Source organism: Triturus cristatus, chromosome 9 (genome assembly GCF_964204655.1).
Source record: "Triturus cristatus chromosome 9, aTriCri1.1, whole genome shotgun sequence".
In the NCBI taxonomy this organism is placed as follows: Eukaryota; Metazoa; Chordata; class Amphibia; order Caudata; family Salamandridae; genus Triturus; species Triturus cristatus.
Window position 1 is genome coordinate 390,006,592 of NC_140592.1, and position 17,008 is coordinate 390,023,599.

Consider the following 17,008-nt stretch of genomic DNA (forward strand, 5'->3'; position numbering starts at 1 on the left):
CTCCTGCCTTTAGTGTGACTCGATATGGTGTAATGTTCATGCAACCAACATCTGTAGGGCCTTGTGCCCATAAATGTGTGGGTAAAGTCTGCAGTCGGTCATCCATGTCTCGGGACACATAGTGCCCTTTGAAATCACGTAAAAACAATCTTACTCCTTCCGGAAAACAACATATTATAGCTCCTAGGGCTTTCAATGTTTTTATACCTAACAGGTTTTCTGGACATGATTTAGTAAGCAATAAATCTGTAGTTCGTGTCAAGGGACCAATCGTAAGTGGAAGAGGCTGTGATACTTCGTTAATGATAGGTTTTCCTGAAAAGCCAAGGGAAATATTCTGTGAGCCTGAGAGGGGTGCCCCTGGAACTTCACTACGTTTTATGGTTGTTCGGCTTGCCCCTGTATCAAGTAAAAATTTTCTATCTTGGCCTAATAGTTCACTGTGTACATAGGGTCCTTCCTGATCTACAGGGACCTCGATAAGGGGTAAGCCAACTTCCCTCTCTAGGCTGTTTCATGAGTATCGTTGATAATCAGGATAGTCATACTGTGCGGTCTGGTACATCTGTTGTGTCGTTGTTTGTGTGGCAGCAATAGGCTGCGGTGTTGGAGCTGACATAGACTGTTGCGGAGCTGGCATGGACTGTGCATGCTGCGGAGCTCCTTGTTGGTTCTGATCCTGTCTAAGTGGTCGTGGTCTTTCTTTTGTGTTACCTATGGCGATATTATGTTTTAAAACTGGACAATCGTGTACATAATGACCTGGCTGTTTACAATAGTTGCATGTCCCTTTTACAGGACCTGCTGAAACACTGGACTGTGTCATACCCTTTTTATGACCGTCAGCTGGAACTGTCTGGGAAACTAGCATTTTCATTTTCGTGTCTTTCATGCGTCTTTGTTCATGTTCTTGTTCCTCTCTAATTCTATTGTGATGGTACTGTAGCATTTGTAACATTTGTGACGGAGTGTTACCTTGCCAGGTACTCTCGAATTTCAATACTCTATTCTTAACTTGGGGCAAGGAATTTTCAACTAATTTTGTCACAAACAGATGTGGATACGATTCGCTACTTGCTTTTATTCCACTATTTATACCAAAACATTTTTCGAATCGGGCATAGAAATCACTAGTGTCTTCATCTGGTTTTTGTTTACAGGCTGATATTGCACCCCAGTCTTCCTTTTTCGTAGTTAATAAACGTGGCAGTACCTGTACTAGTAAACCTGGTAGTGTTTTGGTCTTTTCCCCGAGCCCTGAACCTGGACCTCGAGCTTTTTCTTCGTTTTCTAATGCTGTCCAATCTATCTTCTGGTCTCCCACCTCCCAATCCTTTTCCTTGAGTTTTTCGTAAATGCCCGCAGGCATTAATACCTTCAATATTGTCATAATGTCGGGATAGGTATACTCTCCCATGAGCAACATGTCTTTAATTTCACGGTGGAAACCCGCTGGGTCTTTGTCATGACTGGGTACCACTTTCTTCATTTCTAATAGTTCTATTTTAGATATGGGTGTGTATACAAACACACGTTTAAACTGATTGTCCTCACCTTTTATCGGGTGGACTTCGCGTAAGGGATTCTGTCTATCCATATAATACGTCGTTCTTTCCTTGATGGGCAGTGAGACATGTTCGGGACATACAAAAAGAATGTACTGCTTTCTGGATTCTAGTATTTCTCTAATTAACTCAGTACCTGAACCTCTCCATTTATTCGTGAGTAATTCAGTCAATATATCAGGTAAGGGGCCAGGATCGGAGTGTTGGCTTTTATATAATATAAGGAGTTGTTGAATCATATAGATACCAGCTAAACGCTGTTCATCTGGGGCGAGGTTCAAAAACGTGTGCGCTAGTGTATCATCACTATATTTTCCGGGACTATCGACCCAGTGAACGGCTGACCTGGCTAATTCTTGTTCGTCCATAGAATCGAGTATATGGTAACCCCTTCGTTCTCGGAGTAATTTGTCAGCGGCTTGGAACGAATGTTCGGGGGACCTTATATTTATTATAGGAGTTTGGAATTTTCTGCTATTATCTGGACGTATCGGACGTATCGGATCAGTAAAGCATCTAGTATTATTGCAAGATCTTCCTCTACCTACATAGGCCATGGTTTCTAACTGTCCTGTAGGCAGTTCTAATTCTTCCTCCTCCTCGGTTTGTTCAGGCTCGTCTACTGCTAATCTTTCTTCGTGTATTCGTTCTATTTCTTGGCGGATCTTTCGGCACATAGCTACTATACAGGATCGTTTATCATGTCTCCCCTCTGATATATTCCGACTCCATGTGGTAAGAATTTGCATTTCTTCCGGATTTACCCCTGGTCGGTCTTGATTTCTGATCACACAGTTTATGAGGAAACGTAACAGTTCCCCCTGTATTTCCACTTTCTGGTACTCCATGGCTCTGTTAATACTCTCAGAATCTCGCCCTGACTGGACAAAGTGATATATACTTTCTAAATGTGTAGTCATTCCTGGTAGCCTCCCTAAATATATTGCAGCTCGTCGGATACGTAATGATGCCAGCAGCATTTCGTCCCCTTTTCCGGGCACAGGGTCATATCTACAATCTATTAGAAGTTCCTTGAGCGTGTCGGGAGTTACTAGTTTGGGCGTACGTTGGTGGGCTAATTCTTGAAAGGAAAGTTTATTTACTCTGGGTGGCGTGGAAAAAATGTTTGATGTACCTCCTGTCGCACCACCTGGGGTGCTGGATGTGAAAGGATTCGTTGAACGTGATATAGCAACCATAGGTGTGGATACAGATGTAGAAACAGATGTGCTTGCCGGAACTTGTGTCGGAGTTTGCTGTTGCGGAGGTACAGACGGAGGAGGGTCTTGGCGTTGAACCCCCTCGGCAGGCGGTCTATGTGGCGCAGCATTAGCATACTCGGGAGCTGCGTCGTCTAAATAAGAGGAAAGAAAAACATCTTCTGCGGTTCTGGGATGCCCTTTGGGATGTACTTTTATCAGAAACAACGGGGGTGGCAAGTCTTTTGGTATCTCCGGAGTAGCCTTAGGTAATCCTTCGGCCAGAAGAGGATACATACCATTCATAAGGGCATTTCTTTGTCTGTCTATTTGTTCTGTCTTTACTCGAGTACCTTCTTCAATTAATAAATTTTCTCGAACTTTATTTGAATTCTCCTTACTTTTCTCTTCCTGTCTGAGCGCTTTTTCTGTACGTCTATATGATTCTTTACGCCATAATTCAATGGCATCCTTCTGTGACTGTCTAGCTTTCTTTTTCCATAATTCTTCCTCTACTTTCATGATGCAATCTGCATCCCAGGTCCCAGCTGCGGGCCACCTCTGACTTTCTGGTAATTCCTTGGTGTAGTCTACCCATAAATCAAGAAATAATATGGCGTCTAGGCCATGTTTATGATACATGAAGTACCCTGGAGTGTCCCTAGGAGGAATGGGAACAGCTTCTTCGAGTACCCCTTTTCTAGTTTTTATCTGTCTTAATTTCGAAAAGAGCGGCATTTTGAGAACTGATCTGATACCTAATTTTGAACACGTTTAATACAACAAAACACAATAATGAACAGTCATTCACACCACAATATGCAGAACGTATTTAAACATTTTAACATTTAACATTTAATGAACAACAATGATGGCCATTTAGGGAACTAGTCACTAAGCATAATACTCGGCACTACCTAGATAATTCTGAATTATATACTAGACATACTTGATATACTGCTAAACAGTACAGATACACTGCTGAAACAGTGCAGACCGGATTTGTGTACCCAAACCCGTCTTGACCGGCACAAACTATGTGCACGTCAGAACGCCTCCCCGACAATGGTACTCACCGGGTAGCTCGGAACAGAAAGCCTCGGAACTGAACTGGACTGGACTTGAACCGGACTGGACTCGACTCGAAACTTCGGAAACTTCGGAAACTGGTGGGCCTCTGTATACCTCGGATCTTGCTCTCTCAGCTAGGCTCTGGTCGGGATACTTCGCACTTCTCACCGCCTCGTCTGGGTGTTGATCGCAGCCTCAGTTACCCCCGCTCGGCAGGAGGGAGATACAGGAAATCCTGTGGGTACGCGTTGTTGTCCGTCCAGCTGTGGCAGGAGACCGGGCCTGCAACGCACCGCCGGCGCGTGAGATGAGAAAGTGTCCCTGTTCGGGCGCCATATATGTGGTAAATAATTTAATTACCGTAACTTAATTTGATGCGGAAAATTAATAATAATAGCTCAGAAAAATAAGAGGCAGAATCCGTGGTATTAGAGGTTCGGAACGGGCTTTATTCCAAAATCAATTCGAATTGATGGACTCCATATTCCATCACCACGAAGGTTCAGGAAGTGAAGGACCATACTTTATTGACAAGTAATCATTTTTATACAATAGGCATTACAGTGAAACAGATGCAGGAGGCGTAACAATTGATAACAAAGATAAAACATACATGCGTAACTAAAGTGGGTGTAACTGGGCGTAACTTAAAGAACGTCATCAGGTATGATGTCACAATAGGGTGGTTCCATGAAAGAATTTCGCAATGTCAGCAGAAATACTTGGCAGAGATGCGCGCGCAGCAGCATGACGTGTGATTGACGTGCAACTAGGGGGTGAAGGGGACTTGACATTTAGCTCTACATGTGGAGACAGAAGTCTGGGGGGTCAAGTCAACCTAATCCCAAATCATATCTAACATCCTATGTTTAAAGAACCATGTTATCCAAAAAGAAAGGTCTTTCGAACAAAATCTATTCTATACTGACTGTGAGTGCGTATACAAGCGTCTAAGTGTCTACACTAGATGCGAGGGCAGAAATCTTCCATAGTAACAGGGCTATGAATTACTTGCATAAAGACAGAGAAACCGGGCTCTTTGCTCGGTAGCTGGAAGAATGTTTACTTAAACTACTAGACAGGAATGCATTGGATAGGGAGCGGAGCAGATAATCTCGAAGGTGAAATACAGTTTTTGGCAGGCAACAGGCTGGAGTCAGGCACCGTTAGCCGCGCAGGGAGTAGGACAAAGTTCATGGATACAGATGCGAGCTCAAACTGGAGCTTTCAGAGGCAGAAGGCAAGAAAAGGCTTAAGGGCAGAATCAGGGCCTACTCGCCTGGACTGTAAAATGGGATAAATGAACCATATAAAGCCGATGGCCTTTCATACTTAGGAATAGAATATCCGGCCCATTCATGGCGGATCTAAAAGAGGACATGTTGACGGTGGGCGCACATGTGTTTGCGTCTTCATAACTGGAACTGGAGGGAACATACATGTACTTATGATTTATACATGAAACCGTTGGGGTCCAAGATAGGGGACATAACTGATCATAAAAATCCATATTTCCACAGGAGGAGACAGGATATGGTGGTTCTCCATCATACTGGAATATTGTGATCTGAAATGACAACGATCTTTGTAAGAAAATGAAACTGTGGGTGATTTCCCTATATCTTTACTTCTTAATAGACACAAAGACAGACTTTTACCCTCATTTACTATTTGGCAGAGCGGGAATCCCTCCAAACCTGTGGTTCCCACATCTCGCTGACTATCATGGGATTTGCTTGGTTTCCTATGGAGGAGCCTAAGCTGGCTCTGATGTCAAGACAGAGGTAGTCGCGAACTCTATTAACTCACCTACATCTTTTATATAGTACTTGTTTCTATGTCTTGCTACTTTGTAGCACTTTAGATGACTGTTGTTATTACCCAGGTGAATGGTCAACCTTCTATGTTTTATATAGATGTTGAAGGTTCTAATCAGGCCTTAAAAGTGGTGGCTTGTGGTCTTCTAACAAATTTAGTCCACCGAACCACTGAAATATGATAGTGGTTGTGCAGATGGTCAGCCTTACTTCTGTGCTTCACACAATTTTTGCTTGCAGTGGAGAATTCTCCAATTATCACTCCAGCACATGGAAAAACAGAGTGACAATCTCACAAGTGACAAAAGGTGATAATACCTTCCTTAGAATTCATTCCAAGCTTTCACATATATAATCACTCATTGGCAAAGAGCTTTTTCTACTAAAGTTTCAGCGAACAGGTCGGATGTTGCCTCTCACAATAGAGGCGAAAGTTATGCATTTTTGAGCTCTTGTGAGAACTTCTTGTGTAAGGCGAGCCGCGTTAGTGAAGAGAGCTCTAATGTCATTAATAGAGCATGGGAAGTAAGCACTTTAGAAGACTGCTTGAGAACTGGTGGGCGAGGTTTCATACAGCGGGGTATGTGTTAATGTCTGCTTGTAGGGGGTTCCTTATGCCATTTTCTGCATGGAATGGTCGAAGTCATTTCTAAATTATGCTTGGTCTTCCCTTTTTAGTGAGTGATCCTATTTGTTTAAAAAAAACACATATTTTATTGAATTTTCACAATGCAGGTAAGTCAAATATTATTACAGTTGCTTCGCGCAGCCCTGCGCCGACCAGGGTTTAATCTGGATCACATTCGAGTATGCTAATGTCACATGCCAATCATAATTGAGTCAACAGTTAGACAATAATATAAGTGACAGTTGGCCGATGCAACTATAGGAAAGCCAGCTATGCTGCTGTGAGTCACAAGCAAAGAGTACAAGGTAACAACATTGTAAACCATAAACCAGCCCTATGAGAGTAAATGTTATATAAGTTCTTAAGCCTTAGATGTTATGAGAGGTGTATGCCACATTGGGGGTTTAGTAAGCCTGCACAAGTACAAGGTAACAACATTGTAAACCATAAACCAGCCCTATGAGAGTAAAAGGTATATAAGTTCTTATGCCGTAGATGTTATGAGAGGTGTACGCAACATTGGGGGTATAGTAAGCCTGTACAAGTACAAGGTAACAACATTGTAAACCATAAACCAGCCCTATGAGAGTAAAAGTTATATAAGTTCTTACGCCGTAGATGATATGAGAGGTGTATGCCACATTGGGGGTTTAGTAAGCCTCTACAAGTACAATGTAACAACATTGTAAACCATAAACCAGCCCTATGAGAGTAAAAGTTACATAAGTTCTTACGCCATAGATGCTATGAGAGGTGTATGCCACATTGGGGGTTTAGTAAGCCTGTACAAGTACAAGGTAACAACATTGTAAACCATAAACCAGCCCTATGAGAGTAAAAGTTATATAAGTTCTTACGCCATAGATGCTATGAGAGGTGTATGCCACATTAGGGGTTTAGTAAGCCTGTACAAGTACAAGGTAACAACATTGTAAACCATAGACCAGCCCTATGAGAGTAAAAGGTATATAAGTACTTACGCCGTAGATGCTATGAGAGGTGTATGCCACATTGGGGGTTTAGTAAGCCTGTACAAGTACAAGGTAACAACATTGTAAACCATAAACCAGCCCTATGAGAGTAAAAGTTATATAAGTTCTTACGCTGTAGATGCTATGAGAGGTGTATGCCACATTGGGGGTTTAGTAAGCCTTAGCCTTTGTATGCCTGGAGCAGATTATTCTTAATAGTGTTGGGTTGCCACTAAGCATCAATTCTGGTTTGGTGTGAGGGCGGGCGAGTCCGAGTCCGCTATAGTATGCCTCATTATCTGTCCATCCCTCCCTACTTGTGGCAGATCGTTCAGTGTTTGTATCCGTGTCTCCACCCAGCTCCCAGGACGCAACCCTCTGTCTGCCTCACTTCACAATATCACACTCTCGAAACCAGCCCATCTACGGAGTTCTGTTAGCCACCCCAGAGTTCTGTGCCCTTCTGGGGTCCACCAGATCATGGTCATCTGGTGTCTACCGAGTATTAATGCCATTTCGGAACACATGGTTGTGATTTCTCATGTCTAAGGTCAGGGGAACCAAATAAAGAGACAGGAAGCAGGAGACAAGGACAACTGGCGTTACATGACCATCAATATCCGTTTCATCACTATTTTCCAATAGGGGGCTAGAACCAGACAGTCACAAACCTTTCGGAAGAATGCAGCATGAGCCTCTCGACATCTGGGGCAGCATGCATTTGCATCTACTGATATTAAATGTATCCTTTTGGTTGTAACATATGTCCTATGGAGAAAGTAATATTGAATAGGTTTAAATAGTACATTAAGCAGGACCTTTGGGGTGTGTTCTCGAATTTTAGCCCAATTCAATCCAATCGGGATCCCCAGGTCCGCCTCCCACAGTTCTCGTAAGGTTCGGATATCCGTTTTCACTTGCCCTAGGAGGGCCTTATATAATAGTGTTATCAAATTGCAGCCACCAGGGATTTCACATATGCACTGTAGGCCCAGATGGACCACGGGTTCTGCAAGTCCTGCACACCACCATTGTCGGATAACCGCTGCCAGTGCATTGTTTAATAAAAAAGTACAGCGTCAAAATCTTGTATTGGTCTCACAGGCCGTCAAAATGTGCTAATGTATCATTAATGTACAAATTACCCACTCTGGTGAGATCCTGCACAATTCAGTCTCTTAGTAGCCTCCAATCGCTCCTATGGGGTAGGGCGTAGAGTGAGAACAGCAGGAATTTCCTGGCGTTGGCGTTCAGGTTTTGGTGAGCGGTAGTGCTAGTTGCCACGTATATCTTAGGGTCGCTATTACAATTCCTACCGCCTGCAGTTGAGTGGGCCGAGGAGTGCTTGTAATAATTGTCCACGCCACAGAAATACGAGGAATACTCTCCTTAAGCACTCCACTCTGCAGATACAAGACTTGTATTGATACAATGATCTAAGGTCCCGACTACACAGAGTTAGTTACGCAGATGCAATACACTCTCTAGATTGTTTGGAACTCTGATCAGCCCTGAAGAAGTCGAGGTGTTACATACCTATTGACGAAACACGTATTGGCTGAACGGTGTTATTTGCTGAACTAATGTATGCTGACTGCACGTTCCGTTTATTGATTGGATCACACATTGGCTGTAGGAAAAACAACCAGTCTTAACTGTGAAAATTGTGAACTTCAATTCCATGTGACCCGAACAGAAGATTTTGGATTAAAGTGGGTTTTACATAATTTCCAATTTACACTGTTACTGACTCTTGGTTATACCCGAGTGCTCGGATTGGTCTGTTGATGCTTTATTATTCTCCTCTTTGAGGGACATATGAGGGTTGCCATGGTAAACAACACTTTCCTTCCTAGGAGCACTGATTATGATAATTAGTATTTGTTTCATATTTCCCCAACACACCGTGCAGAGCGCCTATGTTGCTTTTTTGACCTGGTTACCAAAGGTATGCTAACAACTTGGAATAATTGTGCCAATGTACCACCAGGTGGGCAACTGGGATCTTCTCCTCGTCAATCCCCCCAGCAGCTGTCTCGCCATCTAGCCGCTCATTGCAGCTGCGCCACCAGATAGTACAATTTGAAATCCTGAACCGCAAGGATTCCTTCCGATATGGGGAGTCACAGCTTAGCCAGTGCGATCCTTTTCCTGCCAGTTCCCAATATTAGTTTTAAGATCAGAGCATTTTTAGCCCCCAAAAACGTACATTTAAATCACTATCGGAAGGGCAGTGAAGTAATATAGCATCCTGGGAGAACGATTATCTTTGTCAGGGTTATCCTGCCTATACTCGAGATCGAGAGCTTAATCCAAAACTTGACAGTCGGACACAGTGCCACCATTGCCGTCTGTACATTGCCGTCTAGAAGGTGGTCCGCCGTGTGGTAGATTCGGTCCCAAAGATATTATACACTTACCAGTCGTGCTGACATACATTTAGCAGCCAAGCAGGGATCTAACAGCTACAGATGGAAAGGCAACTCAGCAACATGTTATTGATATAGAATCTACACACAGAGATTGAGGTTGGAAAGGAAGAAGGTGAAGGGTTCTCCATAGCTAGTTTGAAAGGGAGAGTAGTGGCAGGTCTTCATTGGTCTTATTTTCTTCTGTCTTTCCACCCAGACATTACACACTTGCCAGTCCAGCAGAGATGTAACAGCTACAGATGGATAGGCAACTGAGCAACACTGTTGTTGTTATAGGGTCAACACACAGAAGTTGCGGTTGAAAATAAGAAGGTGAAGGATTCAGCAACGTGGACCACCTTGTACCCTATAATGATGGTAACTTTACTTCCAACCTTAAAATGACTCAAATCTACCTTTAAAACAGAGAAAATGGGAAGGTTTGTATACATGGGTTCTGTGCATCTGCAGATCCCTTGATCAGCTGTCATGGTTGTGTATATGGGTGTGTGTTGGGATATGCCTGCACGTAGGATGCTGACTGGCTCTAGTTGCACTCTGTGGGTTGGACGTGAACCAGTTACCAGCAGCAAATAACGTGGAGCACACTCCAGATTGAGTAACTACTACACACACGGGAACTTGTAATGCTTATACTTTTGCCTAGCCTTGATCTTTTCATAGCTGGTGTACAAATAAAGAGTTGTTGTTTATATTGAGTTACATGAAGTGTTTTAATTAGTAGAAACTCTTATTATTGTGCTGCCTTGCACTGATGTTCATTGTTATGCTAGCTGCGTGGTGCAGCTGTAATCCTGGCCAACTGGTCTATCCTCGCTCTTACAGGTAGATCTGTAGTCAAAGAATGAGGCGTTCACTTACTGGGATGGACCTTATGCTGGGGTTCCACATTTTCTTGGAATGGAGCAAGTCTTATCATGAGAACTTAGGAACCTATCTGCACCTGCCATCCAAAGGGTGGAAGACACACAGTGTTTCTGTATTTGCCAGATTATGAAGGCACACCAACCACCTGGAACCCATATGTTCCGACAGGCATGTCTATTTCTTGCAAGCAGTGGGGACAGTCTTGATGACTCAGCGGAGGCAACTATTCCTGGCAGAGAACCCTTTGGCATATCTCAGGTCGATTAACTGGCTAGGAACTAATGGTATGCTAAAATGATGGCCACCAGGAGACCTTGAAGCAGGCCCCTTTGAGCAGCATATATGGTGATGGTCAGCACATTATCTACCCTCAATTTATGTTTCTCCTTGACGTCAGCCAGAAAGTCTTCCTTTTTTCTCGACATGGGTGTAGTCCTGGAGCCTGTGCATGATTTGCTGACAATATGTGCAGGTGCCACTGACAAAGCCATTAAATCACCAACTTCACAGCTGATGCCTAACTGGGGTGGCTTCTGGCTTCACATATATATAAACAATATACTAAACATGTGAAGGAAATAGTTTGGTTTATGCTTCTGGGATTACCTATGAGTAGTATTTCTTTAATGTCTATCTTAACTGTCATATTACATGGGAGGGCCAACAATAATCAAATTGCTCTGTCGCCTTTTTGAAAAAGGCAATACAGTATGAAATCAAGAGCTCTCCTTTTCTGCCTAACTTCATCAATGACGTGTTACTGATGTAATCTTGTAGAGGAGCTAAAAATGATGGAAGTGTTGCACATATCAAAGTAGTTCAAAGATTGTAGGTTCTTTGTTGAGCTGGCATTTCTTGACTTGGCCCTCTTTGTCCACTATGACACTGCAGTTTCACTATTTTCATAATGCCTAACAAGGCAAACCTCTGTCTAGAGTGGGAGAATGCAAAATGTTTATTCTATGAGTAAAGACTTGGCCCTGGGCTAGAGCTCTTGACTTTAGAACAGGAGGAATCAGGTTTGAATCTCAGCAGCCATTTAGAGATTCTGGTTCCAATGAGGCTGTGGGCTGGGAGGGTGATGTAAAGTCCTGGTACTGGGAAAGTACATGCAGCAAAGGCAATTGGTCAATTCGGCTTCGGGTTGCACAGCAGAGGAGATATGTCGGTTCTGCTGGGTCGACAGATGGGCTGGCAGAGCAACTTCAGGCCCTCTTCCAGGGGTCCAGAACTGGGGTGGCACCACTTGGCAAGGTAGGACTCACAAATGGCAGAGTTCAGGTGCTTGGTTCAAGGTTGATGGTAATCTGTTATGCCCCTGAGGCTTTTGACCTGGAGGCCAGGCAACTAGCCCTTGGGGTCACTCTGGGGTCCTGGGTTTTAGAGATGCATGCCCATCCTTCTCACCCAGGCGAGAGGACAGCACAGCAGGGCAGCAGTCTTTCAGAACAGCAGTCTAGTCTAGCAGAGTGGCAGTTCGTTCAATAGAGCACAGCAATCTTTCCTTCTGGCAGAGTCCACAGGTCCAAAAGTGTACTGAAGGGTTGGTGTCTGAGGTCCAATATTTATACCTGGGGCCAACTTTGACGTGGGAAACCTTCCAGTGGGTTCCACCCACAGAGATGCTTGGAATTTCCTGCCTCCCTGCCCTCGCCTCGGATTGTCTGGAGTTGCAATAGATTGGTGTCAAACACCTTTGTGAGAGTGCTCAGGCAGGGCCTTTGTGATGTTCAAGTGTGGTAGGTGGGTGCTCCTACCCTGTGTTAAATCAGAGTGGCCCATCCTTCCAACACCTAGCTTCCCTTTGTCTCACTGTCTGGGGGCATTACAAAACGATCAACCATATCTAGTCATGTGGCCCAGGATACAGGCAGCAGACACCAAATGGTTGGGACAAGAAATGGCCATCTTTCTAAAAGTGGCGTTTTCAAAATTGTGATTAAAAATCTGACATTACCATTAAAGAAGATTTTAAATTACAATTCTTTAGACACCAAACTCAAACCTGTCTACCTCATCTAAATGTAAAGTTATCGCTTATTAAATGTAATTAGGTAACACCATCATTATCCTATGGGAGAGGTAGGCCTTGCAGTAGTGAAAAACAAGTTTAGGAGTTTTTCACCTCCAGGACATGTAAAACTGAAAAGTATGTGTCCGACTTTTGATGTACACTTCACCCTGCCCTCTGGGATGTGTACGGCCTACCATAGGGGTGACATATATATTAAAAAGGAAGGTTCGAGCTGGACACGAGGTTTATATTGCCAGATCGAAATAGCAGTTTAAAACTGCACACACGGGCTGCAGTGGCTGACTTGAGACATGTTAAAAGGGTTAGTTAAATGGGTGGCACAATCAGTGCTGCAGGCCCGCTAGTAGTGTTTAATTTACAGGCCCTGTGTACATGTGGTACCACTCTACTAGGGACTTCCAATTAAATTAAATGTGCCAATTGGATGTAAGCCAATTCTATCACGTTTTAAGGAGAGTACTCCAGCACTTTTCCTCTTGTAAGTTATAAAGTGTGCAGAGTCCCAAGGGCAGCAAAAACGAGATTAACAAAAACAGGTGGGGTGAAGGCCAATGGTTTGGGAGGAAAACCCCCCTACGGCTGCAAGGTCTAGCAAGTGTAATTCATTTCATATATATTGTGTGTATTTGTCATTGGGCTTTAAAGCATAGAAAAATAAAAAGTGAGGCGCAATCTAAAAAACTATAGATGGACAGATATCAATATCTGGGTAGTTTCTCACTCAGTATTTCTGAGTGACATTTGAAAACAGCCTGTTTAAATCTGCAGACTGTGTAGAAACTGATAGAGTATGTGGCTAGTACAGCAAATTTATATTTATGAGGAAAACGTAGTTGCATAAGTGCCTTTTTCCTGTGAGCCGCATACAGAGGAAGGCTCTTGTCTCATTGGTGTACTATTTTAAGCCAAAACATTGCCAATCATAAATTTGCCTTAGATGAGGCTGTTCAACTTTGTGACTTCATAAATTCCGCTAGAGTTGGTTTTAAGAACACCAAATCTCTCAACATACTTCCCTAAATTGTTAGCGGTATTTGCTTGTGACCACAATGTCCATCTTTCTTCACGTTCCCTTTATCTTCCACTTAAAAGGCCTCTGTCACTTGAGTGCATAACAAACGGGTTCACCCTGAGGTATATAAGTGGGTGAGCTGAGTTCAACTATAGCAAAGGACCCCACTACAAAGAGGAATGCACATCTATTTGGCACATCTAAGTAGATAGTGAACTGTTGAGCATGGCCAGCCTTTGCCAGAAGAACATTTGCATTTGATAATTGATAATTCCTTTCTACATCAGAGTCTAGGTATACTTTTTTGTGTGTTCAAGCCAGTGGCTAAATAAAAGATAAAAAATCTTCCCAAAAAATGTATTTCTAGTTAAGATATTCATTATCCAATTTCAGATTTTAGGAGATTTTACCAGCTAGCTATATAATTTACTGTTATTTTAAATTCGTACTCACTACCCACTTTGAAATAATAAAATTCAGCTTGTTATAATTTGATTGAGGCTCATGGTTAATCAGCTGGTAGACTCGGATCCACAAACAATGCAGGGCTGCTAGTGAAATGTTACACATTTTCTCTAGGAATATATTTGCAAAAGCTATACATTTTACAGGAGAAAGGACTCCTTCTTGTTGTACTACGAGTCAATTTACTGTGCTCATTCTAGAACAATGAAATTCTACAACCACAAGTCAACTGACATCTTAAATGCCAGTTCTACATAGGTTACAGTGGGCCCTGCTGGAGTGGAGGGTTAGATATTTTACTTGAAGTGTATGGGGAGAATGCATGCCAACAACAGTTCTGGGAGAACTTTGCAGGTACCTGTGATCTCTCATCGTTAGTGCTAAGAACAAAAGTCTACCTATGAAACAACTATAGTTATCATCAGGAAAAATGTTCAGGGACACCATCCCCGTGTCAACGCTTTAATATCATTGGGCGACACGGGCTAGAAGTGAGGAGTGCAGGGCACCACATAAATGCAAGGGATCATCATACAGGCTCTGTCATACCTCCATGCTGAGGTGAAGTGTCAAGAAAAGTGTCTGGTCATATCCTATTGTGTCACCAGCCTTTTTGGCATAACAAGTACCTCACATGCAGCATCATAGGGCAGGATCAATGTTTTGTGCAATGAGGCCTAGAACACAATATTATAGTAGTTCCATCATGTATGGAGGCCGAGGCACTCTGAGGCTGTGGGGAACCACCAGTCCATCGTCAAAGGCGGAGGCAGATTTTTGTAACCCTAGTCGCTCGATGGCCTGCTTGATGCACCTCAGAGAAGAGCATCTTATATGGACACTGCACTGCTTCTTCAGCCTTGATCCACTCACCCTGTTACATGCTTAAAAAGTATTTGGTGCAGTTGACATATGGGGCTGTGGAAGTAGACATCATTGTAGTTTCTGGCAGGAAGACAGTGTGCAGGCTAAACTAAGGGTACATCCTGAGGCACACTTGTTCATTTTAAGGCTGTTTCGTAATACAGAGATACAGAATTATCTCCAGTCTTGCTGGCAGCAAAGGTGCAGGAATAACAAACCCTTATAGGTCATTTTAGTGGATAATAGACATACAGCCTCCAACTCCCCAAAAATGTAAACCAGAAGGAAAGCGCAAGTTAGACCAGCTAAAGTGAACATTGCAAGAACAGGAGAACTGGTGTAAGGAGGTCCCTGAATTATTGACCGAGTCCACTTGGCAGATTCACAGTAAGAAAAGAAATACCTTAAAGGCTGATTCAATGTGGGTGGTAAATTTAAATAGCATAATTTGCATCAGAAGTGGTGAGCGTTGTCTTTGAGGATTTCCTTTCCAGTGGAGAATCTGCTTAAGAAATTACCATCCCGATGAAAATGGTGGAGGTAATTCTGTTGGCCAAATCTCCAGCAGTGGAGTACTCTACAGTAGATTGTTTATTACTTCCTAAATAACCCCTTAAATGTAGTCCATGTAACAGAGAAGATTGCCATCACTGCTTAATTTCATTAACTCCGCATCCTCATATGAAGATGACGGAGGATCCAAAATGGAGGACCTTAAGTTGCAGGAGAACTATGTGATTGCTGAGTCACCCCGGATGATAGCTAACAGCACACACTTGCTGCTAACAGTACACACAGTATTCCTGCTCTCTGTTGCAAAAACATGCTAACTTAGTTTAAGTTAACAATAAGAGGTGTTGCATGGGCAATCATTACATAGCCTCAAAGGGACTCATTTACAATATTTTGACGCACTGCAGCACAGCAGGTCTTCCTGCTACACTGCAGTGCATCAAAATAAAAGGGCAGGAATGCGCTGTATCTACAAGATAAGGCGCATTTCCGGTTTTCGCCCCTGCGCCGGCTCACAAACAGCAGCCGTGCACCAGCGCAGACACCCATATGTCCTTTTGCAAGGGTGCCTGCACTTAGGGGATGATTGTGTTTTTGAAGGAAAAGACACATTCTAGAATTGTTCTAGAATGAGAAACAATCATTAAAGGCATTTTTCTCTTTCTATGCATGCTGCAGAACGCATCACGCATAAAAAGAGGAAAAAACAAGGAGAAATAAAGTATTTCTCCCAGTTGTGCTTCCTTACGCCTCTGCTGGGGAGGCATAGGATTATGACACATTCCCAGGTTTACAAAATGTTGTAAATCTGGGAATGTGTCAAGTTCCATAGATGTTGCAAGGGAACACCCACAGCAACACCTATGGAACGTCCCTCTCACACAGAATTATGTGTGAAAGGGAAACATATTTACAAGGCCATGTAAAGTCGCGCAGGGTGACTTTACATGGCCTTGTAAATATGGGGAAGCCCATTGCTCTGCAGGTGTGTCAAAAAATGTAACGCACCGACGGCACAAGACGCTTGTAAATAAGCCCCAAAGTGGCAGATTTACCTCTTTTTCACGCAGCACAGTGCAACAGCTGCAAATGCTGCACTGCGCTGCATGAAAAGGAGGGAGGAAGATAGCACAAAATTTACTGAAATATGGCACTCTCCTCCCCTTTCCCTAGCGCCGGCTCTGAAATCAGCTGCCGTGAGCCACAGACACATTTGCGCCATGGTGCAAAGGTGTCTCCAGGAGTCTAGCATAGGTTTTGTACTGAAAGGATACCCTTCCAATACAAAATACTATGCATAGAGTAACTTAAACCATTTTCCCTCTTTGTATGTGTGCTGTACAGTGCAGAACATGTACAAAGTCGGAAAAGGAAGGAGAGATGAAAGCATTTCTCCTTCCTTGCACCTACTTCGAAAGGGCGCAGTTTTCTGTTGCTAAAGCTTGTTTACTTTATTTAGTAAATTGGATATTGCGTCAGAAATCTTGGATGATTACATGGGAACACCCATGCACCACCCATGGTACACCCCATTGGGGCAAATTAATGCAAAGCGCCGCTGTGCGCTGC